This window comes from Saccopteryx leptura, chromosome 8 (assembly GCF_036850995.1).
Source record: "Saccopteryx leptura isolate mSacLep1 chromosome 8, mSacLep1_pri_phased_curated, whole genome shotgun sequence".
Classification (NCBI taxonomy): domain Eukaryota; kingdom Metazoa; phylum Chordata; class Mammalia; order Chiroptera; family Emballonuridae; genus Saccopteryx; species Saccopteryx leptura.
The window spans coordinates 23,034,090-23,058,735 of NC_089510.1; positions in this window are offsets into that span (position 1 = coordinate 23,034,090).

The following is a 24,646-nucleotide window of genomic DNA, read 5'->3' on the forward strand; positions in this document are numbered from 1 at the left end:
TCACTCTGTATAATGTTATCAAGAATCATCCATGTTGTTGTAAATGATTTGATGTCATCATTTCTTATGGCTGAGTAGTATTCCATAGTATATATGTACCAGTTCTTCTTTATCCAGTCATCTATTGAAGGGCTTTTTGGTTGTTTTCATGTCTTGGCCACTGTGAACAATGCTGCAGTGAACATGGGGCTGCATGTGTCATTATGTACCAGTGAGTTTGAGTTTTGGGAGTATATATCCAGCAGAGGGATTGCTGGGTCATATGGTAGTTCTATTTTTAATTTTTTGAGGAACCACCATACTTTCTTCCATAGTGGCTGTACTACTTTACATTCCCACCAACAGTGAATAAGGGTTTCTTTTTCTCCACAGCCTTTCCAACACTTGTTACTACATGTCTTGTTGATAATAACTATTCTAACAGGACTGAGGTTGTATCTCATTGTAGTTTTGATTTGCATTTCTCTAATAACTAATGAAGATGAGGATCTTTTCATATATCCGTTCATTTGTATTTTTTCTTGGAAGAAGTATCTGTTCATGTCCTCTTCCCATTTTTTTATTGGATTGTTTGTTTGTTGTTGAGTTTTATGAGTTCTTTGTATATTTTGGATATTAGGCCCTTATCTGTGCTGTTGTTTGAAAATATCATCTCCCATTTAGTTGGCTGGCTGTTTTGTTGTCAGTTTCTTTTGCTGTGCAAAAGCTTCTTAGTCTGATATAGTCCCATTCATTTATCTTTATCTTCACTTCCCTTGCCTTTGGAGTCAAATTCATAAAATGCTCTTTGTAACCAAGGTCCATGAGTTTAGTACCTATTTCTGGGCTTTCTATTCTGTTCCACTGGTCTAAGTGTCTATTTTTCTGCCAATAACATGCTGTTTTGATTATCGTGGCTCTATAATATAATTTAAAGTCAGGTATTGTAATGCTCCCAGCTTCATTCTTTTTCCTTAGGATTGCTCTGGCTATTCGAGATTTTTTATAGTTCCATATAAACCTATTGATTTTTTGTTCCACTTCTTTTAAAAAATGACATTGGAATTTTAATGGGAATTGCATTAAATTTGTATATTGCTTTGGGGAATATAATCATTTTGACTATATTTATTCTTCCTATCCAAGATCAAGGAATATTTTTCCATTTCATTATATCTTTTTCAATTTTCCTTAACAATGCTTTGTAGTTTTCATTATATAGGTCCTTTAGATTCTTTGTTATGTTTATACCTAGGTATTTTATTTTCTTGTTGTTGCAACCAGGAAGGGGATGCTTTTTTTTAGCTCATTTTCTGATGTTTTATTGTTGGCATGTAGGAAGGCAATGGACTTTTGTATATTAATTTTATATCCTGCGACCTTACTGTATTGGTTTATTGTTTCTAGTAGTCTTTCTATGGAGTCTTTGGGGTTTTCTATGTATAGGATTATATCATCTGCAAAAAGTGAAAACTTTACTTTTTCTTTCCCAATATAAATGCCTTCTATTTCTTTATCTTGTCTGATTGCTCTGGCTAAAACTTCCAGCACTACATTGAATAAGAGTGGAGAGAGTGGACAAACTTATCTTGTTCCTGATTTTAGGGAAAAAGTCCTCAGTTTTATATCATTTAATATGTTGTTAGCTGATGGTTTATTATAGATGGTCTTTAATATATTGAGGTATTTTTCTTCTATGCCCATTTTGTTAAGTGTTTTAAACATAAAATGATGTTGTATTTTATCGAATGCCTTTTCTGCATCTATTGATAAGATCATATGGTTTTTGTTCTTTGTTTTGTTGATATGGTGTATTACATTAACCGTTTTACGTATGTTGAACCATCCTTGTGATTCTGAGATGAATCCCACTTGATCATGATGTATTATTTTTTAATGTGTTGTTTTATTCGATATGCTAGTATTTTGTTTAGTATTTTAGCATCTGTATTCATTAGAGATATTGGTCTGTAGATTTTGGGGTTTTTTTTTTGTCCAGTCCTTGCCAGGTTTTGGTATGAGGGTTATGTTGGCCTCATAAAATGTGTTTGGCAGTATTGCTTCTTCTTCAATTTTTTGAAGACTTTGAGTAGAATAGGAACCAAGTATTCTTTGAATGTTTGATGGAATTCACTAGTATAACTGTCTGGGCCTTCACTTTTATTTGGGGGAAGGTTTTTAATAGTTGTTTCTATTTTCACCCTGCTTATGGGTCTGTTTAGGCTTTCCGCTTCTTCATGACTCAGTCTAGGAAGATTGTATTGTTCTAGGAATTTATCCATTTCTTCTAGATTGTTAAATTTGGTGGCATATAGTTTTTCATAGTATTCTATAATAATTCTTTGTATATCTATGATATCTGTGGTGATTTCTCCTCTTTCATTTTGGATTTTGTTTATATGAGTTCTTTCTCTTTTTTTCTTGGTGAGTCTTGTCAAGGGTTTGTCAATTTTGTTGATCTTTTCAAAGAACCAACTCCTTGTTTTATTAATTTTTATATACTTTTTCTGTTCTCTATTTCATTTATCTCTGCTCTGATTTTTATTATTTTCTTTCTTCTGCTGGTTTTGGGTTGTTTTTGTTCCTCTTTTTCTAGTTCCTTAAGATGTGAAGTTAAATGGTTTACTTGGGCTCTCTCTTGTTTGTTCATATAGGCCTGTAGTAATATGAACTTTCCTCACTACTGCTTTTGCTGCATCCCAGAGATTCTGATATGTCATATTGTTATTTTTATTTGTCTGTATGTATCTTTTGTTCTCTGTGCTTATTTCTTCTTTGACCCACTCATTTTTTAAAAGTATGTGTTCAGTTTCCTCATTTTTGTGTGGTTTTTACCTCTTTTTGCAGTTGAATTCTAGTTTTAAGGTTTTATGATCAGAAAATATGCTTGATATAATTTCAATCTTTCTGAATTTGTTGATGTTATTTTTGTGGCCCAACATATGATAAATTCTTGAGAATGTTTCATGTACACTAGAGAAAAATGTATACTCTGTCACTTTGGGACAAAATGTCCTGTAGATGTCAATCATATCCAATTGTTCTAGTGTTTCATTTAAGGCCAATATTTCTTTATTAATTTTCTGTTTGGATGAACAATCTGGAGCCATTAGCAGTGTATTGAGGTCTCCAAGTATGATTGTATTTTTGTCAGTTTTTGTTCTTAGGTCAGTAGCAGTCTTATATATTTTGGTGCTCCTTGGTTTGGTGTATATATATTAAGACGTGTTATGTCTTCTTGATTCAATGTCCCCTTATGAAATCAATATGAAATGACTGTTTTTGTCTCTGATTACCTTTGCTGTCTTGTAGTCAGCATTGTTAGATATGAGTATTGCTACACCTGCTTTTTTTTTGGATATTTGCTTGGAGTACTGTTTTCCAACCTTTCATTTTAAATTTGTTTTTATCCTTGTAGCTTAGATGTGTTTCTTGTAGGTAGCATACAGTTGTGTGGGTGGATCACAGAGCACATTCCTAGCAGCTGTGGCTGATGCAATGCTGTGAGAATACTCTAGCTCCCAGAACCCTCCTGGGCACACCCTGGTAGGGAGCTCGCCCACTATAAGGAAGTGACTTAGCACCAACCACGCAGCCCCCTAATCTTTTCAGCCATTGGCTATGAAGGGCACGCTGTAACATCCTATTGGCTAAAGCCATGTATATAAGCTAGTTTAATTTCTGAATAAAGTGGATCTGCGTCACTGAACTTGGTCCTCGGAGTCAGGTCCTTGCGTCTCTGTCATCCTCACCCCTGGCAGGACTTGTCCATAACTGGCTCCCAACGTCGGGCAGGGACCTAACCAGCATCCAAGGGACGGGTGAGTGACCCTCTGCAATGGGAAACCTTTTCCCCCACTCTTGAGCTCCACAGGCTTGAGCCCTGCACGCCCTATTGCAGAATAGGTGAGTTAAAGTTAGTGAAAAGGATCTTTGTACCTACTGGAAAACCACTCAAGTTTCAACCCTTGGCTCTGGGATGCGCCTCTCTGGGACCTGAATAGTTGGGCCCAAGCTTTTCGGCATGTCCATTTGGCCAAAGTACATGGGGGACAAACCTTCCCTCTCAGCCTCACTCCTGCCTTATTGGCAATACATGCGTGCTTGACCAGTGCTCCTACTGGGGACCCTCCGCCGGTCCCTAAGGTCCTAGCAGGCGTCCCAAACTACAGCCCGCGGGCCGCATGCAGCCCCCGAGGCCATTTATCCGGCCCCCCCACCGCACTTCCGGAAGGGCCACCTCTTTCATTGGTGGTCAGTGAGAGGAGCACTGTATGTGGCAGCCCTCCAACGGTCTGAGGGACAGTGAACTGGCCCTCTGTGTAAAAAGTTTGGGGACCCCTGTCAGGCTACTCCTCTTTCAGAGGAGTCCCTACCTCTGTATTCACATCACCCTGCCTGTAGAGGAAGAAAAGTGTTGGGCCACCGAGTTTGATGAACTTGCACCTGAGCATGCAGAAATAAAACTATATACATTAGAAACTGTGCCATCAGCTCTACTGCTGGAAAAAGTGGAAGTCACTACTTCCGCATTCCCTGCCAGGGCTCAATGCCCCACCCCAGATGCCATTTTCTCCAATACGTGTTTCTGCTGCAGACTCATAGGCCAGCCTATATGCCCCATGTTTCTTTTTTCTTTCTGTCTGTCTTGTATCTCTCTCTCTCTCTCTCTCCCCTGCCCCTCTCTCTGAAATGACGCTGGAAGGACCCAGCCACGGCACAGTGGTGGGGATCACACCCTCTTCTAACATAAGGGAGAGGTTATGCTTGTGTTTTTCAGCCTATTTGGATCCCTGGAACCCCCAACCTGCTTGACAGGGTTTCTTGGGCACCCACTAAATGGTTTAGTCTTCACCTGTCCAAAGCCACAGCCCTGGCCTTCTCCACACTGACTACGCCTGAGGGGATGAGTTCCTCAGCACTTCAGAAGATCTCCCGGCTGGTGTGCATGCCCCATTACCTAGGGGGATGTGGAGGCTTTGGTGGGGCAGGCCCAGAGAACTGCCCCTGACGGGCCCCCAGGCTCTGGTGCTGTGTGTTCTTGCTTATGTATGCTATAGTAACCGCTGACTCCCAGATGCAGGAGGCAGCTGCCTGGGACTCCAACCCGGCAGTGTGAGCTGGTGTTTTCAGTTTATCTTTAGAGGATGAGAAAAATTGGGCCGGAGTTGTGATTCACAGATTCCAGAAGGTAAACGGCGGTAGCTGCAGTGGGAGGATGAATGGAAGCCAGACTTGCATTGCTGAGTGGCCGCTGAAACGGCAGGGAGTGCCTGCTAAACCGCAGGTGGGTTCGCTGACATTTTGGGACATAGGGGTGAATGCCATCATGCTCTCCAGAGCAGAGATGGAAATGCTGACTGCCATTGCCACATGCTCCACTTTGGGATCATATAAGACCTGCCAGGATGGCAGGGATGAGGGGGGTGGCGGATGCCTCATGTGCATGGACTGATTTCCTGGACTATGACCCAGGTGAACACTGGCTTCTTTGTTGGATAGACTTACAGATTTTGGACAATGTGAAATACCTTGATGGGGTTGGGGGACTGCTTTGCTGGAGGCCCTTCACCTGCCCCAGGAAGCTTTTTTCATGGCTAGAAAAAAGGCCGAGGACATTTTGTGCTTTTGGCAAAATGCTCAGAGACTGGTAAAATGTACCTTTGTAATTGTTGAAATTGTATAATTTGTCATGTTGTAATTTGTGTAATGTGCCTTGCAACCATATGCAGTATGCAGCTCATGGCAAGCCATCCATTTCATGTTTGAACGCTGGGACCTTTGTGGGAAGGGGGCATGCATGGACCTAAGTCCATTTTTAACAATCAAAATGGAACTGTGTTTAACTGCACCTAGAAGGTCTCTGTAACACAATGGGAGGGAAATGGCATCCCGACCCCTAGGAGGAATCCCCTGTTTAAGACCCCCGTTCTATTTCCTAACTAGTCTAAAATTACAGAAGCTTGCCTCATTGTTTAATTCAGCTAATCTATTAGCATATAATATAACAAGAATTATAGTTGTTTTAGTTCTACTAGGGTTCTGTTGCATAATGCATAACATTCAGAAGCTACAACAACAGCAAGCTGTCATTCATTAAGTCCAATTGGCCTTAATTAAAAGAGAAAGTGGAGGTGTGGGGTGGAGCACGGAGTGCATTCCCAGCAGCTGTGGCTGATGCAATGCTGTGAGAATACTCCAGCTCCCAGAACCCTCCTGGGCATACCCTGGAAGGGAGCTCACCCACTATAAGGAAGTGACTTAGCACCAACCAAGCAGCTCCCTGATCTTTTCAGCCACTGGCTATGAAGGACATGCCGTAACACCCTATAGGCTGAATCTGTGTATATAAACTAGTTTACTTCCTGAATTAAGTGGATCTGCGTTACTGAACCTGGTCCTCGGAGTCGGGTCTTTGCGTCTCCATAGTCCTCACCCCAGCAGGACTTGTTCACAGAGTTGAATTTCCTTTTTTAATCCATTCTGCTACTTTGTGTCTTTTTATTGGTGAGTTCAATCCATTTACGTTTAGTGTCATTATTGATATTTGAGGGTTTCCTAATGCCATTTTATATATTGCTTTCTGATAGATTTGTATCTTGTTTGGTTCTTCTCTTTTATTTTTCTATCATTTGTTTTTGTTTGGTTGTAATCCATACTGCTTTTCTCTGTTACTTCTTTTTTCAAGTTATGTACTTCTGTGTTGGTTTTTTCAGGGGTGGTTACCATTAAGTAATGGAAAGCATACATATCATGTTCATTGTAGTACATTATCTCATGAGTGCTTCTGCACTCCATCCTCCCTTACTACTGTTAATATTTTCCTCTCCCCTTTTTTGTTTCTTTGTAACAGATTAATCTTGTTTTTATTGAAATCTTGACGGAGCTTTTACTTGTAGTTTTGTTTTGTTTTGTTCTTTGTGTCAGGTCGGAAAACCCTCATTAGTGTTTCCTGAAGTGGGGGTTTTCAGGTGATAAATTTCTTCATCTTTTCTGTATCTGTGAATGTTTTTATTTCTCTTTTATATTTGAAAGATAGCTTTGACGAGTATAATATTCTTGGCTAGAAGTTCCTCTCTTTCAGAACTTTTAATAATGGGATCCACTCTCTTCTAGTTTGTAGAGTCTTTGCTGAGAAATCTGATGATAATCTAATGGGCCTTCCTTTATATGTTGTATTCTGCTTTTCCCTGGCTGCCTTGAGATTTTTTTTCTTTGTCATTGGTTTGTGCCAATTACATTATGATGTGCCTTGGAGTAGGTTTGTTAGGATTAAGATAACTCAGTGTTCTGTTTGCTTCTTGAATTCAAGGCTTTAGTTATTTCCACAGGCTTGGGAAATTCTCCTCTATTATTTGTTTGAATATGTTCTCCATTCCATTTTCTCTCTCTTTTCCTTTTGATATACCCATTATTCTTATGTTGCTTTTTCTGATAGAGTCAGACAATTCCTGTAGGGCTATCTTAATTTTTTTTTTTTAATTCATGAGTCTCTCTCCTCTTCTCTCTGTAGTACCTGTAGTTGCCTATCTTTATGTCACTAATTCTCTCCTCTATCTGGCCTGTTCTATTGGCTAAGCTTGTTGTCTTGTTTTTCAGTTCATAAATTGAGTTTTTCATCTCTGTTTAATTTGTTTTCATAGTTTCAATTTCCTTGATGAAGTATTCTTTCTGTTCATTGAATTGTTTTTTGAGCTCCCTAAATTGCCTTTCTGTGCTTTCTTGTATATCCCTGAGTATTTTTAGGACTTTAATTTTAAATTCTCTGTCATTTAACTCCAAGATTTCAAAGCTATTGAGTTTTTTTTCTATAGATTTTTCCTTATCTATCTGAGCCACATCACTGTCTTTTGTATCCATGACATTTGATTTCTTTTTCTTTAATGGCTTGAGAGTGATTTTGTTAATAACACTAATAAGAGTTGATAAAAAAATTTTTTTGAGAAAACGTAGTGAAAAACTGAAAATTCTATTGTGCTAAGTGAAACAAAAATATGTGTAACAGAGGGCCTGAGTTGGGGGGAGTGACAAGGATGCAAAAAATGAAGCAAGAACCCACAAAATGCCACAAGGAAAAAATTTGGATCAAGAATAAAATAATTTGTTTGTAGGCCCTGGCCAGTTGGCTCAGTGGTAGAGCATCGGCCTGGCATGCAGGGATCCCGGGTTCGGTTCCCGGCCAGGGCAAGCAGGAGAAGCATCCATCTGCTTCTCCACCCCTACCCCTCTGCTTCCTCTCTGTCTTTCCCTTCCCCTCCTGCAGCCAAGGCTCCATTGGAGCAAAAGCTGGCCCGGGTGCTGAGGATGGCTCCATGGCCTCTGCCTCAGGTGCTAGAATGGCCCTGGTTGCAACAGAGCAATGCCCCAGATGGGCAGTGCATTGTGCCCTAGTGGGCATGCCAGGTGGATCCCGGTTGGGTGCATGCGGGAGCCTGTCTGACTGCCTCCCCGTTTCCAACTTCAGAAAAATATAAAAAAAATAATAATGATTTGTTTGTAAATGATGGTCAAATGAGAGAAATAGTGAAAGAGAAAAGAAAAAGAGAAAAAAGAAAAAATACAGTGAAAAATAAAAATTATATTGTATTAAGTGGCACAAAAACTATAGACTGGAGAGCTGGAGTTGGGGGAAATGCTAAAGAGATAAAACGTGAAGTAAAAGGCACACAAAATACCACAAAGAAAAAATCTGAATCCAGAATAAACTAATTTGTTTGTGGGTGAGATTTGAATGAGGAGAAGAGAAAGTGAAAGAGAAAAGAAGAAACAAAAAGAGAGAGAGAAGGAAAATGGAGTTAAGTTTTTGGAATGTAACACTCATAGAAAAAAAAAAAAGAATGGAAAATGTAACACCTATAGGTAATAACATTTTAAATGAAAAGAAAAGAATAAAATGGAAAGAGGATAAAATAACCAAGGTGGAATGAGTAAGAAAAAGATAAAAAAAAATACAAGAAAAAAATGGAAAAAGTTATAAAGACTGTGGATTTTTTTCTGGTTTTGAGAAGTTATCTTCTTCCTTTTTCTTTCTTTTCTCTTTTTTTTTTTTGGCTGATGGCACTGTACCTTAGGTTCTGCCCCTGTGGCACTCTTAGGCAGAGATTTGCTGTTGTGTCGCTATGGTGATGACATAAATTAGGCCTCAGTCCCGTTGGTAGGTGGGGCTTGTTAGCGTTTCCAGGCTCCATCAATGGGAGAGTCCGTTTTCCCGGAGCTTCTCCCCAAATCTCTCCTTCCTGAACCTGCAGCCTGGGACCCAGCTTTGAAGTTGCCCCAGCCACTACCAGGAGAGCAAGAGGCTCTAAGAGCTGCCAAATTCCTCCTCTATCCCCACTCAATGCAGGGTTCTGGGTAAGGCTTTGCCAGTCAGAGCCACCAGCGTAATCAGGCAGGGCTGGGAGCTGATTGCCTTTCAGGTGTCTTTCTATGAGCCTCTGGGCATGTCTAGTATGCCTCAGCACTCTGCAGGTCTGCTCTCCAGAGGCTGTCTGCAAGCTGCCTGCATGCCCTTCCCCCCACCACTTCCACAGTTCTCTTCCCCAGGAATGTGCTTTGTTAGCCTGTATGGCTGGCGAAGGTGCCGCACCCAGCCAGGTCCAGGTGTAGGGAAGCTGGGATTATTCAGAAACTCTGGGTCACAGCCCACATAGAGGCTCACTACTGACAGTCTCTAACCCAGACCCTCCATCCGGGAATGTGGGCACCCGTGCCTGAAGTGCCAGGTGGATCCACTTGCACACTGCCCACGTTTGCGGACCGGGACACCGGGAGTAAACAAGGCAACTGCTCGCCCACCTCTGCCAGGGCCTGCCGCTGGGATTAGCTCTGTGTGGGCTGAGATGCAGGCACACTCTCTCCATGGCCTTAATGTCTCTGCCCTAGCCCAGCTTTTCCTGTGCCCCCAGCCCTCACTTTCTCTCAGTTCCAATGAAAGCAGCCCTTGCTCGGGTCAGAGAGGAAAGCGGAATACTCCGTTCTCCATCTTATTTCCTTCAGAGTGGATTATACATTCAGCCACCTTTTCGCCCAATCGTACCTTTGTTTGATGTATGTATATTTCAGATGCTCTTGAGATTGTTTTTATGTCTCTGGTTGTTGACTTTGTTGAAGTTTCAGGGAGAGGTATCGGGAGCACTCCTCACGGCGCCATTTCTCTGACATCACTCTCTTAGGTTTCTTAAAAGCAAACCAAACACCTAGTTTTGATCAGTCCTTCATTTTGGCCACTAGCCCTGCTTTTCCATTGCCTCAGATGTTCTTTCTTTAGGTCTAAAGAGGCTCCCTTCCTCCCTTTATTAATTTCTGCTTAAATGTCATCTCTTTAGTAAGCTCTTCCCTGACCAACTTATGAAAGACTTCTACCTGTTCACTCACCAGTTTCGTTACTTTCTTGATTATTTGTCTTAGTAACTGCAAAAATTTTATTATTTTTTAGGAGTGTATTTATTTACTTTATAGAGGAGGGAGGGAGAGAGAGAGAGAGAGAGAGAGAGAGAGAAGGTGGGAAGAAGCAGGAAGCATCAACTCCCATATGTGCCTTGACTGGGCAAGCCCAGGTTTTGAAGCAGTGACCTCAGCGTTCCAGGTGGATGCTTCATCCACTGTGCCACTACAGTAACTGCAAATATTTTAAATTAAAACATCTTAATCTCTTCACTTCTATTATCTACTCCGAATTAGACTATGCATAGCCCCTTGAAGGCAGGAGCTATGTTTTGTCCACCTGTTATGGAGGGAGAAGAGCAGGGGCTTATAATGATTTATTAAATAAATGTATGAATTCCAGAATGCACTGAAATGGGAAGAGGCTATTGTTGTCAGCTGTTAGTATGTCAGAGAAAGGGGCCCTACTTTGGCTTTTCTTGCATTTCTATAAGATGTTGTGAATATGTATTTAATAGAAGAAAAAAATTCACAAATGTAGAATATCTTCTAGAGTTAAAGTGAAGGATGCAGTTTCAGTGACTGACAAAGTTACAGATGGAAGCTTCACATTAGACAGTGAATGAAACCGAACCAACTGCAATAAGCTAGCTCATTTGCAGTTTGTTGTTTTCATAAAACATACCCATCAATCAACTGAAACCAGCTGTTCAGTTTTCAGAAGTTACAGGTGAAATTCTTTACTAAAAAGGATAATAAATTCAAGACTAAAATGCATGTAAGCCTCTAATTCAGAATTGCCTTTCTAGGCTTTAATTAATCCAGCACAGAATAAAACAATTTCTTTCGGTTGACTTTTGAATCTGTCCAGTGTTCTAATAGCCTTCATGGGTCAGTGAAAAAAGATCTTGCTTTTATGAAGTTTTCATATTCTGCTTCTGATAAATGAATATAGTTAAGGCAATCCTAGAGATATATTTTTTAATTTAAAGATACAATTCTAATCACAAGAATATGCATCAATTAACTCCTCACCCCCTTGAATCAATTCACGCCTGACTGTAAATTACATAATACACAGACTTAATCAGGTTCAGTGCTCTTACTTCTCCTTAAGGGCATGCTGACCATTTTTAGTGTAGCTTTCCATAACATTTTAAATTCCTTAGGGATTTAGGATTTTCAAAATAATTTTCTATAACCAATTATTATGCTCAGAATAACCAGTTTTCCCTTTATGTGACTTAGAAAATTCTAGCCAACTTTGTAAGTGACGTTTGATCGGCACTTCAGCTCCAAGTTTCTCTCATGTGAACTGACTTTACTTATCCCCAGATTTTGTGAATAGAAATTACAGTGTCAGTTCCACGATTTGTTCTTTATTTATATGGTATGATAAGTACATCTGGCAAATACAGTCAGAACCAAAATATGCCTATTTCTTCACTCCAGACTTGCATTAGTCATACATTAGCTGTTTCTCCTGTCTCAAATCAATCCCTACTATCAGAACATAGCTTATTTAGTAGCGCTAATGGGACAGCTAGATCTATTTCTTTCTTTCTTTTTTTTTTCCTTTTTCTTACACTGAGTCACTCTGGCTCTAAAACTAGACCCATTATGTTAATTTCAATGATTAGTTTGCAGATACCTTGTCTGTCTAAACTCTATTTTAGGAATGGATTTCGTTTTAAAAGTAAATGCCATTGCTAAAGTAGATCTGATTTTTTTCTCTTTCTTTCTTTCTTTCTTTCTTTCTTTCTTTCTTTCTTTCTTTCTTTCTTTCTTTCTTTCTTTCTTTCTTTCTTTCTTTTTCAATATCTCACAGGAGAACACAGAGCTAAACCTTGAATTGGTATTATATTAACTTTTTTAGTTGAACACCTACAATGTGACAAAAAAGCTACAAAATAAATCAGATCTTCCCTGCATTCAAAGCTCAAGTCTGAAATGGAAAGTAGACATAAAAGCAATAAATAAAAACAATATATAAAAGATAGATGTGCAAACACAAACAAGCATTATAGAGGATGTTTCATCAAGTATGAGCTACAATACAACACTCATGAAATCAGATACAAAATCCATACAGAGGGAAGACAGCAAAAAAAGACATGGCTATATGAAAGTGGTTGGAATGTTTGGGGAACAAAAATTATTCCATCTGGTTTGATTTGTCAGCTGGGAATATTCAAAGATTTTGAGTGATAAATGGAGCCTGGGTATCAATCTGACTGGATACTAATGAGCCAAATTATACAACACTGTATATATACAATACAGTGTTATATATATAATAAATTAAAGCACGGGCTTCCAAATATTAGTCTTCCTAAAAATAACCAGAGAGCTTGTTAAAAATAGGTTTTAAATTTATCCAGAGGTTCTGATTCAGTATATTTGGGGTGGACTAAGAAATATGCACATTTGTTAAGTACCTCAGGAGATTTTATTTGTTTATTGATTTGAGAGATAGACAGATTTGTTGTTTCACTTAGTAGAACATGTATTGGTTGCTTCTTGTATGTTCTCTGACTGGAGATCAAACCCAAAAACTTGATTGATTGCAATAATGCTCTAGAGTCTATCCAACTGAACTATCCAGCCAGGATAGAGGAGATTTTCATTCAGATCAATACCAACCTTACCTAGTCAAGTGAGATCCCTGCTCCAAGATTTTATCTAAGGGGTTCCCTGTGCTTTTAAGTGCTTTTCTCAGAACTTTCTAAGCTCCTCTATAATGCTAGGGATCAGCTTGGCTGCAGTTGGTGCATACTGGGACCCACATGGGGCTTCCAGAATTCCTTCTTCAGTATTCTCTGTAAGCCCCTATTATTATCATGAGTTCAACACATGCCTCAGTGAGCTTCAGAGTTTGGCCCCTATGGGTTGACACATGGGCCCAGTGCTTCCTCCATGGGATCAGGTAAGGTCAGGCTACTATAATAGAGCTGACACATGATTGAAGATGACTCTTACGTTAGACACAAGATAAGTTCAGACCTCCAAGCTGCCTACATTCTTGACACATGAACTTTGAACCTGCATAGACATGTTTGTCAGCTCTAGCACTTCCATTAGTTCTTGCTCAACTGTGTTCTGACTTCCATAGCGGTGACCCTGTGCTCTGAAGCACCTGAATGTGGTTGGGTTAATGGTAAGCATCCTATGTATCCATCACAACTGGAATCCAGGAAATCTTCCAATTTTCCCCACCAACTTTTTGCCATGGGCCAGGAATTCCTTCACAAGTAGGGAGAAGACAATCCAAGCAACAAATATTGCTCTATCATGCCAATGGGCCATTCTGATTACTCTCCTCTCTGGCCTCTGATTGTTGTAGTCACCCCCTTCCTTCTAGCTCAGGGGTCTCAAACTCGGGCCCGCGGGCCGCGAGTTTGAGACCCCTGTATCTAGCTGAAATCTATGACAGATGAGAAATGAAAACCTCTGCTATTCAATAATTCAGTTGTACAAATAGTTGTTGAATGTATAGTAGTTTCCAAACATGGCATAAGATTTGAGAGTGTAGGCTCAATTAAGCATGACTCTTACTCTTAAGAATGTCACAATTTACGAATTGGACGCATAAGAAACTGATAGAACTTACTGTGCTAAATCACATTATAGCTGAGACAATCAATTAGGGAGAAAAAGGAGTATTAGAGAAATCAATTTCACTTATTAATTTATCATTTTTACTATTTTGACAATTTATAGAATATATAAGTAAAATAATAAGCCATGATATTTGTAAGTAAATAGATTTATGTGTTAAAAGTGCATACTCAAAAATTTTCCTGATGATGATAAATTCAACTCTTTGAAATCACTGTTATTATAATAGATTATGCTATAATATAGATTATCCAGTCTAGATTATGCTTCCATAATAAACAACATACAAATTTAGATTCTCAATACCACGAAGTGTTACTTCTATGCTACACAGTGTATGAAGTGGGTCTGGGCGATTATCCAAGACAACTGTCCTCCATGTAGTGACTCAATGGGGAAGGCCTATCATTCTGTAACAGTTCCATCTTAAACAGGATCTGGGCAGCAGGGCACGAGAAAAACGTTAGGTACAAACTCTCAAAGGCATCTTATTATAAAAAAAAACAACAACAATAACCCAGGCCATGCCTCATTTGAGAACAGTGTGTCACTGCAATTTTCTCATAGAAGAAAAATATTGTAAATAAATAAAATACTACTACATACTTTAAGCACAAATCTAATCTGTAATACAATTTATCAGTTTTGACTAGATTGTTAATGTTTACAGACACATTTACATACATACATATTAATCAGTGCTGATTTTTAAACTATATATATTTGTATTCATATTTTAATTGAAAAGTCAATATGTCCATATTTTAATTATATCACATTACCAAGTTAAGCCAGTAAGTTAAACTTCCATTAGTCTACATATTTTTTACTTGAAAACCAACTTTTTATTTGAGATATAAAATTATTGAATAGAAAGAATATAAGTATACTTCTGTCTAGTCTACTATTAGGAATAATGTGAAAACAGTTAAAATTAATTCATCTTTAGTGTAAAAATAATATTATATTTAAGTTAGAAGAGAGGAAATATGATGATAAGAAAACTTGAAATTTTGACATTCTGATTTTACAGAAGCAACTGAGTTATTCAAAATATATACTTTTTAAATACAGACAATTCACTGGTTGTTTTTTTTTTTATATGCCAAATTCCATTCGTTTGAAGGGACTTGGCTTTTCACAGCCAAGTTTTAAGCATGAGAAAATTATAAATAGAAACACATTGTGTCCTCTGATCTTGGGAGGTGGCAACATTTGCTACAAAGCTGGGTGGGGATTGATCTCCTTTTTTGGTTTTCCGCCTTTTGAAGAAGAATTTAAATTTGCTATATTTAAAGCAGCAGCTTAAAAAATATTTCACAGCCTCAGTGAAAGAGCAGTGCTTCATAACTACATAATAGCTTAATCAACAAATAAGAGTCTGCTTCCTGCAATGAAGCCACAAATATGTTGAAAGTTCCCAGCTTTCTGCAGGATGTACAAAGATCTCTGCTCAAGTCATTTTTGGACCATGTTTCTTCTTTGTGGTGGCAGTGGTTGTCTGGCTGTGTGGGTGTGCATTTAAAACACATTTTACAGATTTTTTAATAATGCCTTCTTAAGGAGAAAGGGAGACCAGTTTTTTTCCTATGCTCTAAGCACTTAAAGCACTTCCCTGATGACTTATTGGTTTTCTTTAGCAATTCAAGATTGATTACATAGGGGACTAAAAGGGATATTTGAAGGAAGGTAGGAAAAATTACCTGAAACTTTTTCTTGTTTGCAAGCTTGTTTTATATTTACTTACTTATTATCAATGCCACAAAAATCTTTAATGGCTGAGCTAAGATCTCAACTGGGTTAGAGAAACCAAACTCATTTGTCTTCTAGGCTTTTTATATAATGATATTAGGTCCATAACATTTACTTGTTTATTCATTCTCAGTTTTCATTTATTATCATCAATGATGATGTGTGTTTCCAGCCCTAAGTTATTATCATCTAAGACAAGAAAGTATTCTTCTAGGTCAGGTTTTTTAGAGGGCAAGTACCTTCAGTCTTTTTGTGACCTACTTATACTGATTATATGATGACTTCGGCAAATTTTCCCTGGAGAGTTTCCTTCTGATCTGTGTCTTTCAGAACATTTTAGGTCTGTAATAGAACAAACAAGCTTGGTCTATTTCTGTTGTTTTATTGCAGGAGCAAATTTTACATTCTTTAATCAAATCAGCTAAATAATAATATAAATAGGCCCTGGCCGGTTGGCTCAGCAGTAGAGCGTCGGCCTGGCGTGTGGGGGACCCGGGTTCGATTCCCAGTCAGGGCACATAGGAGAAGCGCCCATTTGCTTCTCCCCTCCCCCCCCCTCCTTCCTCTCTGTCTCTCTCTTCCCCTCCCGCAGCCAAGGCTCCATTGGAGCAAAGATGGCCCAGGCGCTGGGGATGGCTCCTTGGCCTCTGCCCCAGGCGCTAGAGTGGCTCTGGTTGCGGTAGAGCGATGCCCCGGAGGGGCAGAGCATCGCCCCCTGGTGGGCAGAGTGTAGCCCCTGGTGGGCGTGCCGGGTGGATCCCCGTCGGGCGCATGCGGGAGTCTGTCTCTCCCCGTTTCCAGCTTCAGAAAAATACAAAAAAATAAAAATAAAAATAAAAAATAAATAATAATATAAATATATCATGAGCAGTTTTCTAAGTTTCCTTTGCTGAATGACTGAAATACATTTTAAAATAAATTGATGCATTCTAATAAATCTCCTTAAGGTCATCATGGAATTATGATCTGTTTTTTTTTTTCATCTAGTGAATATATAATTTACTTCTAAGCTAAATTATAATTTATGTATACTGAAAATGTGGGTTAATTCCTAAAGAATTTAAAACTTTATAGGTAAAAATCAAAGGTAAAACATTGTGATTTTTAAAACAGGCAAAGCTAATTCTTTTATGTATTATCCCTGGGAACTTTATCTGCCACTTCACCACTTGGAAAAATCTAGCAAGAGAAGCAGGGATTATCTTACCTACCCCCTTAACTTCATAGAGAAAATATAGGATAAAATTTATCCTCAAACTTATATATAAAGGCTATCCTCTCAGAAAAATCTTTTTCTCAATAGGTAAATATGTAAATTCATAAATAATAGAAAAAGTGTATCCAGGGTTAGATAGTTCCTTGATTTTGGAAATCCTCTGAATACAAGTGCATGGTTTCCCCAGTCATCAGCAAAGGTTTCCTTTCTATGATTTATTTCTGAGGAGGGTCCATGACAGCACTGCCGCCCACAGCTGCCAGGGAAACCCTCCCCACTGCAGGCATGCTGCTTTACCCGTTCAGCCCAGACTTTATGAGCCATTACTATGAACCAAGGATTCTATGTCCATTATGTCATGTAGTGTTCACAATAGGCCTGCACACTGTGTGTCATGCTAATTTTTGGTTCATACATGAGGAAATAAACATTAAGAGGCATTGCATTATCTAAGATCAACAGCTTATCTCTGACAGAGTTAAGAACTCAGACTACAGGCCTACTTGACTATTGACAACATCAATACTATTATCTTACCTGCTCTACTACCTGTGCTTTGTCAATATTTCCTGAGTAATGTCAAATTAGTCCCTCTTATCATAGCTCTCCCAAATTTGAACCAAGTGACAATTTCTGGGAATTTTCTGGTTATCATCTCTATTTGCTAAATTCCATCATGTTTTAAACTGAAGACAAAACAATTTTGTAGTTCGGAAATGAACTATAAAGTAAGAGGCATTTAAATGGAAAATTACTTTGGTTGAAATAAAGTACCTGAAATGCAGTTGTGTTAAACTGTAGTCCTTTTTACAAAAACAAAAAATAATGAATGAAATAATGATAAGTTACAGTGTACATTGTATCCCCTGACTTCCTGCAGCCTACTTTAACTAGGAAGTATAGTACATCCTCAGATTAAAATATTCTCCTTAAATTAAGCATTTTCACTTATAAATATATTGCAGTTAATCATTGGGAATTTGAGATGCATACAGTCACAGGTAGGACATACAATATTTTTATGATTATATCTTGATATTTTAAGCTAGATTCAAAGCAGCAGTAAAGCAATATAAACTTTTAGAAACTACCCTGATCTTTCAACCTTACCCGCCTTAATGACTCAGAGTTATTGCAAAACTGTCCTGTTAGTTCCCAAGGAGCCACTATCATAAATATAATGCAATAATTATCATACAACAGACAATATAAAGAACAGCCACATACCTCCATACCTCCAAAGGACACTATTACTATTATTATTTTTTTAAGTTTCATGACTTGAAAATATAATCCAGGCCCTGGTCTAGTAACTAGGTTGCTTAAAGCATCATCCCAACATGCTGAAGTCATGGGTTGATCCATGGTCAGGTCACATATAAGAATCAATCAATGTATGTATAATAAGTGGAACATCAAATCAGTGTTTCTCTCTCCCTTTGTCTCTCTTTAAAAATTAATAAATAAAAATGAGATAAAGTAAAAATATTTCAGTTTCACTTGAATTTCACTAATTGATCAGGAAACAAAAATGAAAAACAAAAGTAGGTTCAAGGAGCACTATGAATGTTGAACAATAAGCACAATCACAAAATATTTCCCCTTGGCTGCCAACTTTTTCTTTATCTTAGGGGTAAAATCCAGCTCCCAGTTAAAGTATTCTGGCTTTCTGTGAAAGCTACTTATTTGCTTCTTGCCTACAATCATGTGCTTTCAATTTCTTTTGCATTTTACCACTTACATTTTGCAGCATTCTTTTATGGATGAACGACTGCCTGGCAAAATAGAAACTGAACCACAGTATGTAATTAAGTTCTTTGCACAATGGAAGTTAGTCATCGACACAATTAAACCACTGGCTCGGGATCCAGCACTGGAGGAATGAAAAGCATAACCAAAAAAACACTCGTTCCAATAAGAATTTCCTACGTCGTGGGACTGAAGAGCTCTGCCTGCTGTTCTGGTATCATGACAAGAATTCAAAATAAATCCTCCTTTTAAAACTGAAAAGAATTCATGTCAGATAGTATCTTGTTTCTCCTACTTTTTGGGATTTTTTTTTTTACAATATTTTTTTTTTGTTTTTTACTGTGTCTGAACTCTGAGGAGAGTCTTTCAAATTTTGGTGGCAAGTTATAATAATATAGAGATTTGTTGTTGAAAGCTTGGAAAAACAGCATATAACATAAAATGTACTTTTTTACAAAGAGTAATTTAATAATATTTTATTGTTTTAATATAGTGTGCATAGTAATAAGTTCAATAAAATATAATGTGGGATAGTTAATTATATTTTAACATTTTAGTTTTAATTAGAAACAACCTATTTAGGAATATTCTAAAATTGTTTTAATTTATGATGCAAAATTACATCTCAAGTTGATAAACAGACATGTATCTAGAGGTTAAAATTTAATGGACAACCACTGAAATGTTGAAAATGTAATGAAAGAAACAAGAAAACTTTCACCGGGTATGGTTTGTTTTAGAAATTTTATTTATTTATTTATTTATTTATTTATTTATTTTTGTATTTTTCTGAAGTTGGAAACAGGGAGGCAGACAGACTCCCAAATGTGCGAGGGATCCACCTGGCACGCCCACCAGGGGGCGTCGCTCTGTTGCAATCAGAGCCATTCTCTGTTGCAATCAGTGCCTGAGATAGAGGCCACAGAGCCATCCTCAGCGCCCGGGAAAACTTTTGCTGTAATGGAGCCTCCGCTGCGGGAGGGGGAGAGAGAGACAGAAAAGAAGGAGAGGGGGAGGGGTGGAAAAGCAGATGGGCGCCTCTCCTGTGTGCCCCGGCCGGGAATCAAACCCGGGAGTCCCGCACGCAGGCCAACGCTCTACCACTAAGCCAACCGGTCAGGGCTTAGATATTTTATTTTTTGAAGTTTGATATGAAAGTAAAATGTTTGAAAAGGAAATAATGCAATAATAATTAATTAATTAAAATGTTTTAAATTAGCTCTTGCCCTTGGTCACATTACTGAATGAAATCATGATGATAGGTTTTAGTTGAAGTACCCATGGATTCAGATAACAACATATAAAGTAGAATAACATGTAAGTAGATGTCATGAAGTTGTGATAACACTTACTATTTCAGTTATCGCAATTATTATTGATATCGATACAGTGTCTAAAGTCTTTTACATAAAAAAGACTGAATGTAATATGGTCTTACTGTTTGTAATATTCCTGGAATATTCCTCCTTTGATATTGCTGTCACAAAGTTTTTATTATAATAACTAGTTCATAGAGATTCGGCCGCAATCAGAAATATAACTTAAATATTTAGAGAATTCCAAAGATATACTTCAAGTAGAATTTCTATCACTACTTTTAACTCTTTATTTGCTTTTCCTTTGGTAGAGGATCACAATTTGTGAATGATAGTGATTGAATGCAGTCACTTGACTTAAGACTTAAAACCATCATAGTATTTTACAAAATTTGAATACTAGATAAGATAGAGGTCATCATTAAGTTGCTGGAAGAATGATGAAGAAAATAGAAAACATTATAAATATAGTTTGGTTTTAAACAAAACTTTTTTTTTTATTAATTGCCTGTGATCACACTGCATCCACCTCTCACTGGATCACACCGCCCTTAGCTATTCTCTTGGCTTAGGACATTGAAAACTTGTTTCTTTTTCTTTCTAGAATGGTATTATTCCTTCATTGTATTAATATTTTGCTCTATGTTTTACTGCAGCTTTTTTCTCTGAGGAATTTATCTGTTAATGCATTGGTGAATAGCTGTAGATTAATAAACTACCTCCTTAGGAAAAGTGAGGAAGGCATTGTGTTTTATACCAACCATAGTGAACTCTCGTAGCTGTAAGAACTTTCAGATTCTGTGAGTTTTTGTTAGGGAATGTTTTGAGACAGATTTTTCTTTTTGCACATAGGAGGCAGGCAACTACTTACTAACCTAAAAAGCAGGGAAAGGCAACATCTGTCTTCAAGGTTGATATTAGACCATCATTGAAATGATTTTCAAAAGGTTGAAATAATCTGGTTCACTGAAGAATAGAGAAGAAGGTATAATTAACTATCCCACGATCAAGTTAAAGAGTGACACAAGTGGATTGTAAGAAAAACCTGGGTTTAAAAATTAAAATCTGCATTAAAAAGAACATTGGCGGACTGGAATTTATTAATTTTATTGCTCAAATGTTTTGTTTTGTTTTTTAAAGTAGTTGTAACATGTGATGTATGTTTGCAAGGGTGCTCGTGCAAAGGGATCGGTGGAATGTCCAGGCCTGTAAACTGAGGTTTGGTCAAGAGGCTGACACCAGGAGTGGGGAGGTGGGACAACAGCAGGCCGAGGTTGTTCTGACCAGCAGCTGAGACCCTTAAGTCTGGAATCTCAAGGGGTTTTTTTGCTTCTCGTGGACACATCATTGAGACAGGAACTATTTTAAGGAAAGCAATGCTCGGTTCAATATATTTATTTCCTTATGCATCTGCCAAAACTTAATTATTGGGGGTTGTTATGTGTCATTTATTTTCAAACATGACTCTTGATGTCTAAGAAAATGTAGATTCTACCTAAGGAGAAAAAATTGTCTGAATGGGACACCACAAGAGGCTTGATGAGGAAATGGACCTGAACTAATGGTTTCAGGGAGTTGTCGGTAAACAGGGGTTCTCGGCAGTAATGAAAGACAAAGGGGACAATGAAGAAAAATCACAATGCTCGAGGGAGCAGCACATACAAAGCCTTAGGTGAGGAATGAGTGTCTGATATTTTAGAATCATACACAGTGTGCAACAGGGCAAACAGACATTAACCCTTAGGGATATTTAATGTGCTGAACATAAACTTAGACTTTATCATTTGAGGGAAAAAAGAGCAATTTTTTCTTGAAGAGTTTCAAGAGGTGACCCTTGTAGAATTGTCTTTTAAAAAGTTGTTCTGGAGATAGTGCAGAAAATTGTTTGGTGGTGAGCAAGTTTAGAATCAGGGAAACCAGTTGGACAGTTGTTGAAGTTGGAAGTAGAAATGACAAGGATTGCTTCTTTTTAAAGTGTCACCATGAAGTATATACTTTGTATCATAACTTCTCATTTGTTTAATATAGCACTCATTACATTATAGACTAGCATGTTTCCTTTTATACTTCAAACTTTTTTAAAACAAAAAGTTTTATTGTTTTAAAACAATAAAACACAGTTCTCTTTTATTGTTTTAAGGTTTTCCGTGGCTTCACAATTAATTCACAACTTCTGGACAAGAAATGTAATGGACTCTGTCAGATATGACTAAACCTTAATTAAGAGAACACACCTTCACCAAATAAGTTTATATATTAAGTAAATAGAAAATTCAGAAATGGAGTATCATATGCTAAATACCTTTTTAAAATTTAACTTCAAGAGTAAAATTTTTCAAGAAAATTATTCTTCAAAACAGTGCTCACTTACCAGGCCTTGAGAAAAATACTTTTAGGGGGTGCTATTCAATTTTAATAAAAAATATTATACTAGCAAAAAACTTTTACTTAAGGGCTGTTAACTAAGGACACACAGCCCTTTAAACCTTTCAAGTGTAAGATTATTCTCAAACCAAAGAGATAGTAGTGAATCCGAGTGAACTACAAACTAAATATTCTCCTCCAGTGTTCCACTTTAATGTATAAGAAAACTATATTGCAGAGATTTGAAAATGATGTTTTGACACCCAAAACTTTTGCTTAGGAGACCATAAATTCTGATGACTTGCTAGTTGCCACAAATTTGGAAAATATATGAGCCTTATAAAAAAATTTCTTTCAGACATATACCATTTATTCTATGTTATTTGAAAGTTGTATTTCTGCATATATCCCACTCAGAATAAGGATGCTCTTAGTTGATTAACATTTTTCATGTTTTGGTAATACTAGAAAATAGGCTTTGTTAGGCTGACTGCAAGATTGTGGGTAAGATAAATTAAATATTTTTTGTGATTCTTAGTGCAGAGGATTAACATTTATTCATTTTGAAAAGGGTCAGATTTTATTACACAACATATAAAATGTTTATATTATAAAAAATTATAACTGTATTCAACATGGTTTCTCTACTTTAGCCAAATTAATGTTTCCACTATCTTTCCAAACAAGCATTATAACTGTCAACTTTTTAGTTGACTATTTCAAGTACAGCCAAATCAAAATATTGTCACTGAGGGTGCAATGAAATATAGATATCAAAAGATAGATGTTCACCATTGAAAATTAAATTTTCAGGTGTACAGATTGAACTATCTCAAGATTTATCACGTAACTGAATTTTTTATAGACTTATCAAATTGTCTTGGTAGAATGCTGGTGGTGTGTGCCTGTGTTTTCTGATCACATTTTAAAATTTTTAAGACAACATTAAAAATCAGAAGTCTCCATACAGTAATCCAGATATTACTCTTTTATGAAAAGCAAGAATAAGATAGAAATGAATCAAAACTTCTGTATTGCACTCATTTACATTTATTTGAGACTTACAATATTTTAGTTTGAACCATAATTTTGTACTAATTTTAAAAGTTTTTGTCTCTTTGAAATACTACACAAAAGTATCAATCCTTATAAGTATAATATGGAAAAAATATGACATGATTGATTAAGACAGAGTCAAAAGATGGCAAGATAACCTTATTTTAATAATGTCTGTACTCATACCAGGATTTCTTGCTCAAAGTCAGAAGCTATTCTTGAAAATCAGACATTCTTTTGTGCACTATTTTGAAGCTTATTTCACCTTATAGAAAATATAAAAAATCATGTTGTGGGTTTAAAATGACTTAATTATTGTATTTATATAAATCGTTATTCAAGACCAGTGACAGCTATTTTTCATTCTTCATAAATATTTTTTAATTTAATGAATTATTTATAAAAGATAAAAGTGCTGGATAATTAACCTGAGATGACATTATTATATATCCAAAATATCTCTTCATTGCAACAAACTACAAAGATTATAAAGAAGAATGAAATAATGAGAGACTTTGAAGTCATCATAGTCAGTCATGTTTATAGTTTTATATTGAAAAATTCAAGGTTATTACAAGAAGCAAAAACATAACTATATTTTCTAGCAAAACATTTCAGAGAGAAACAGCTGTTACATAATTGTTCAGATTTTTGGAAATCTTGTTTTGGAGAAAAACATACTTTAAGCTTTTTTACTAGAAGTCTTCTCAGTTGTCATATACACCTCTCACCAATTTGTTTTTGTAAGCCATGGTACAGGAACATCATTTTTTTTAAATGGCAACAAAGGGAAATACTATTTTTACTATAGACAATCAATTAATATTGTAGTTGTTTGTGTCTACTTTGTAGAATTGACAACACTTCAAAATATATTGATAAATGTCTCCGTACCTACAGAGTACTGTCATTGTTTTTCTTATTCTCTGTGTGTGTGTGTGTGTGTGTGTGTTGTTTGAAAATCCAAGCAATAGTCTAGTACTCACTACTTAAGAAAGTGCTGATGGTTAGATCAATATTTCCAGTGTTCAGAACACATAAAAAGTTTGTAAATACATAGAAACATTGTTTTAAACATTAAGTATACAAAGTCCTCTGAGAAAACACGTTGGTTTTATCATTGGAAAATACTTTTTTGAAAATGTATAAAAATACACACATATGCATTTAATATAGACATATTTCATTATCAGTTTTTTATTTACAAATTTAG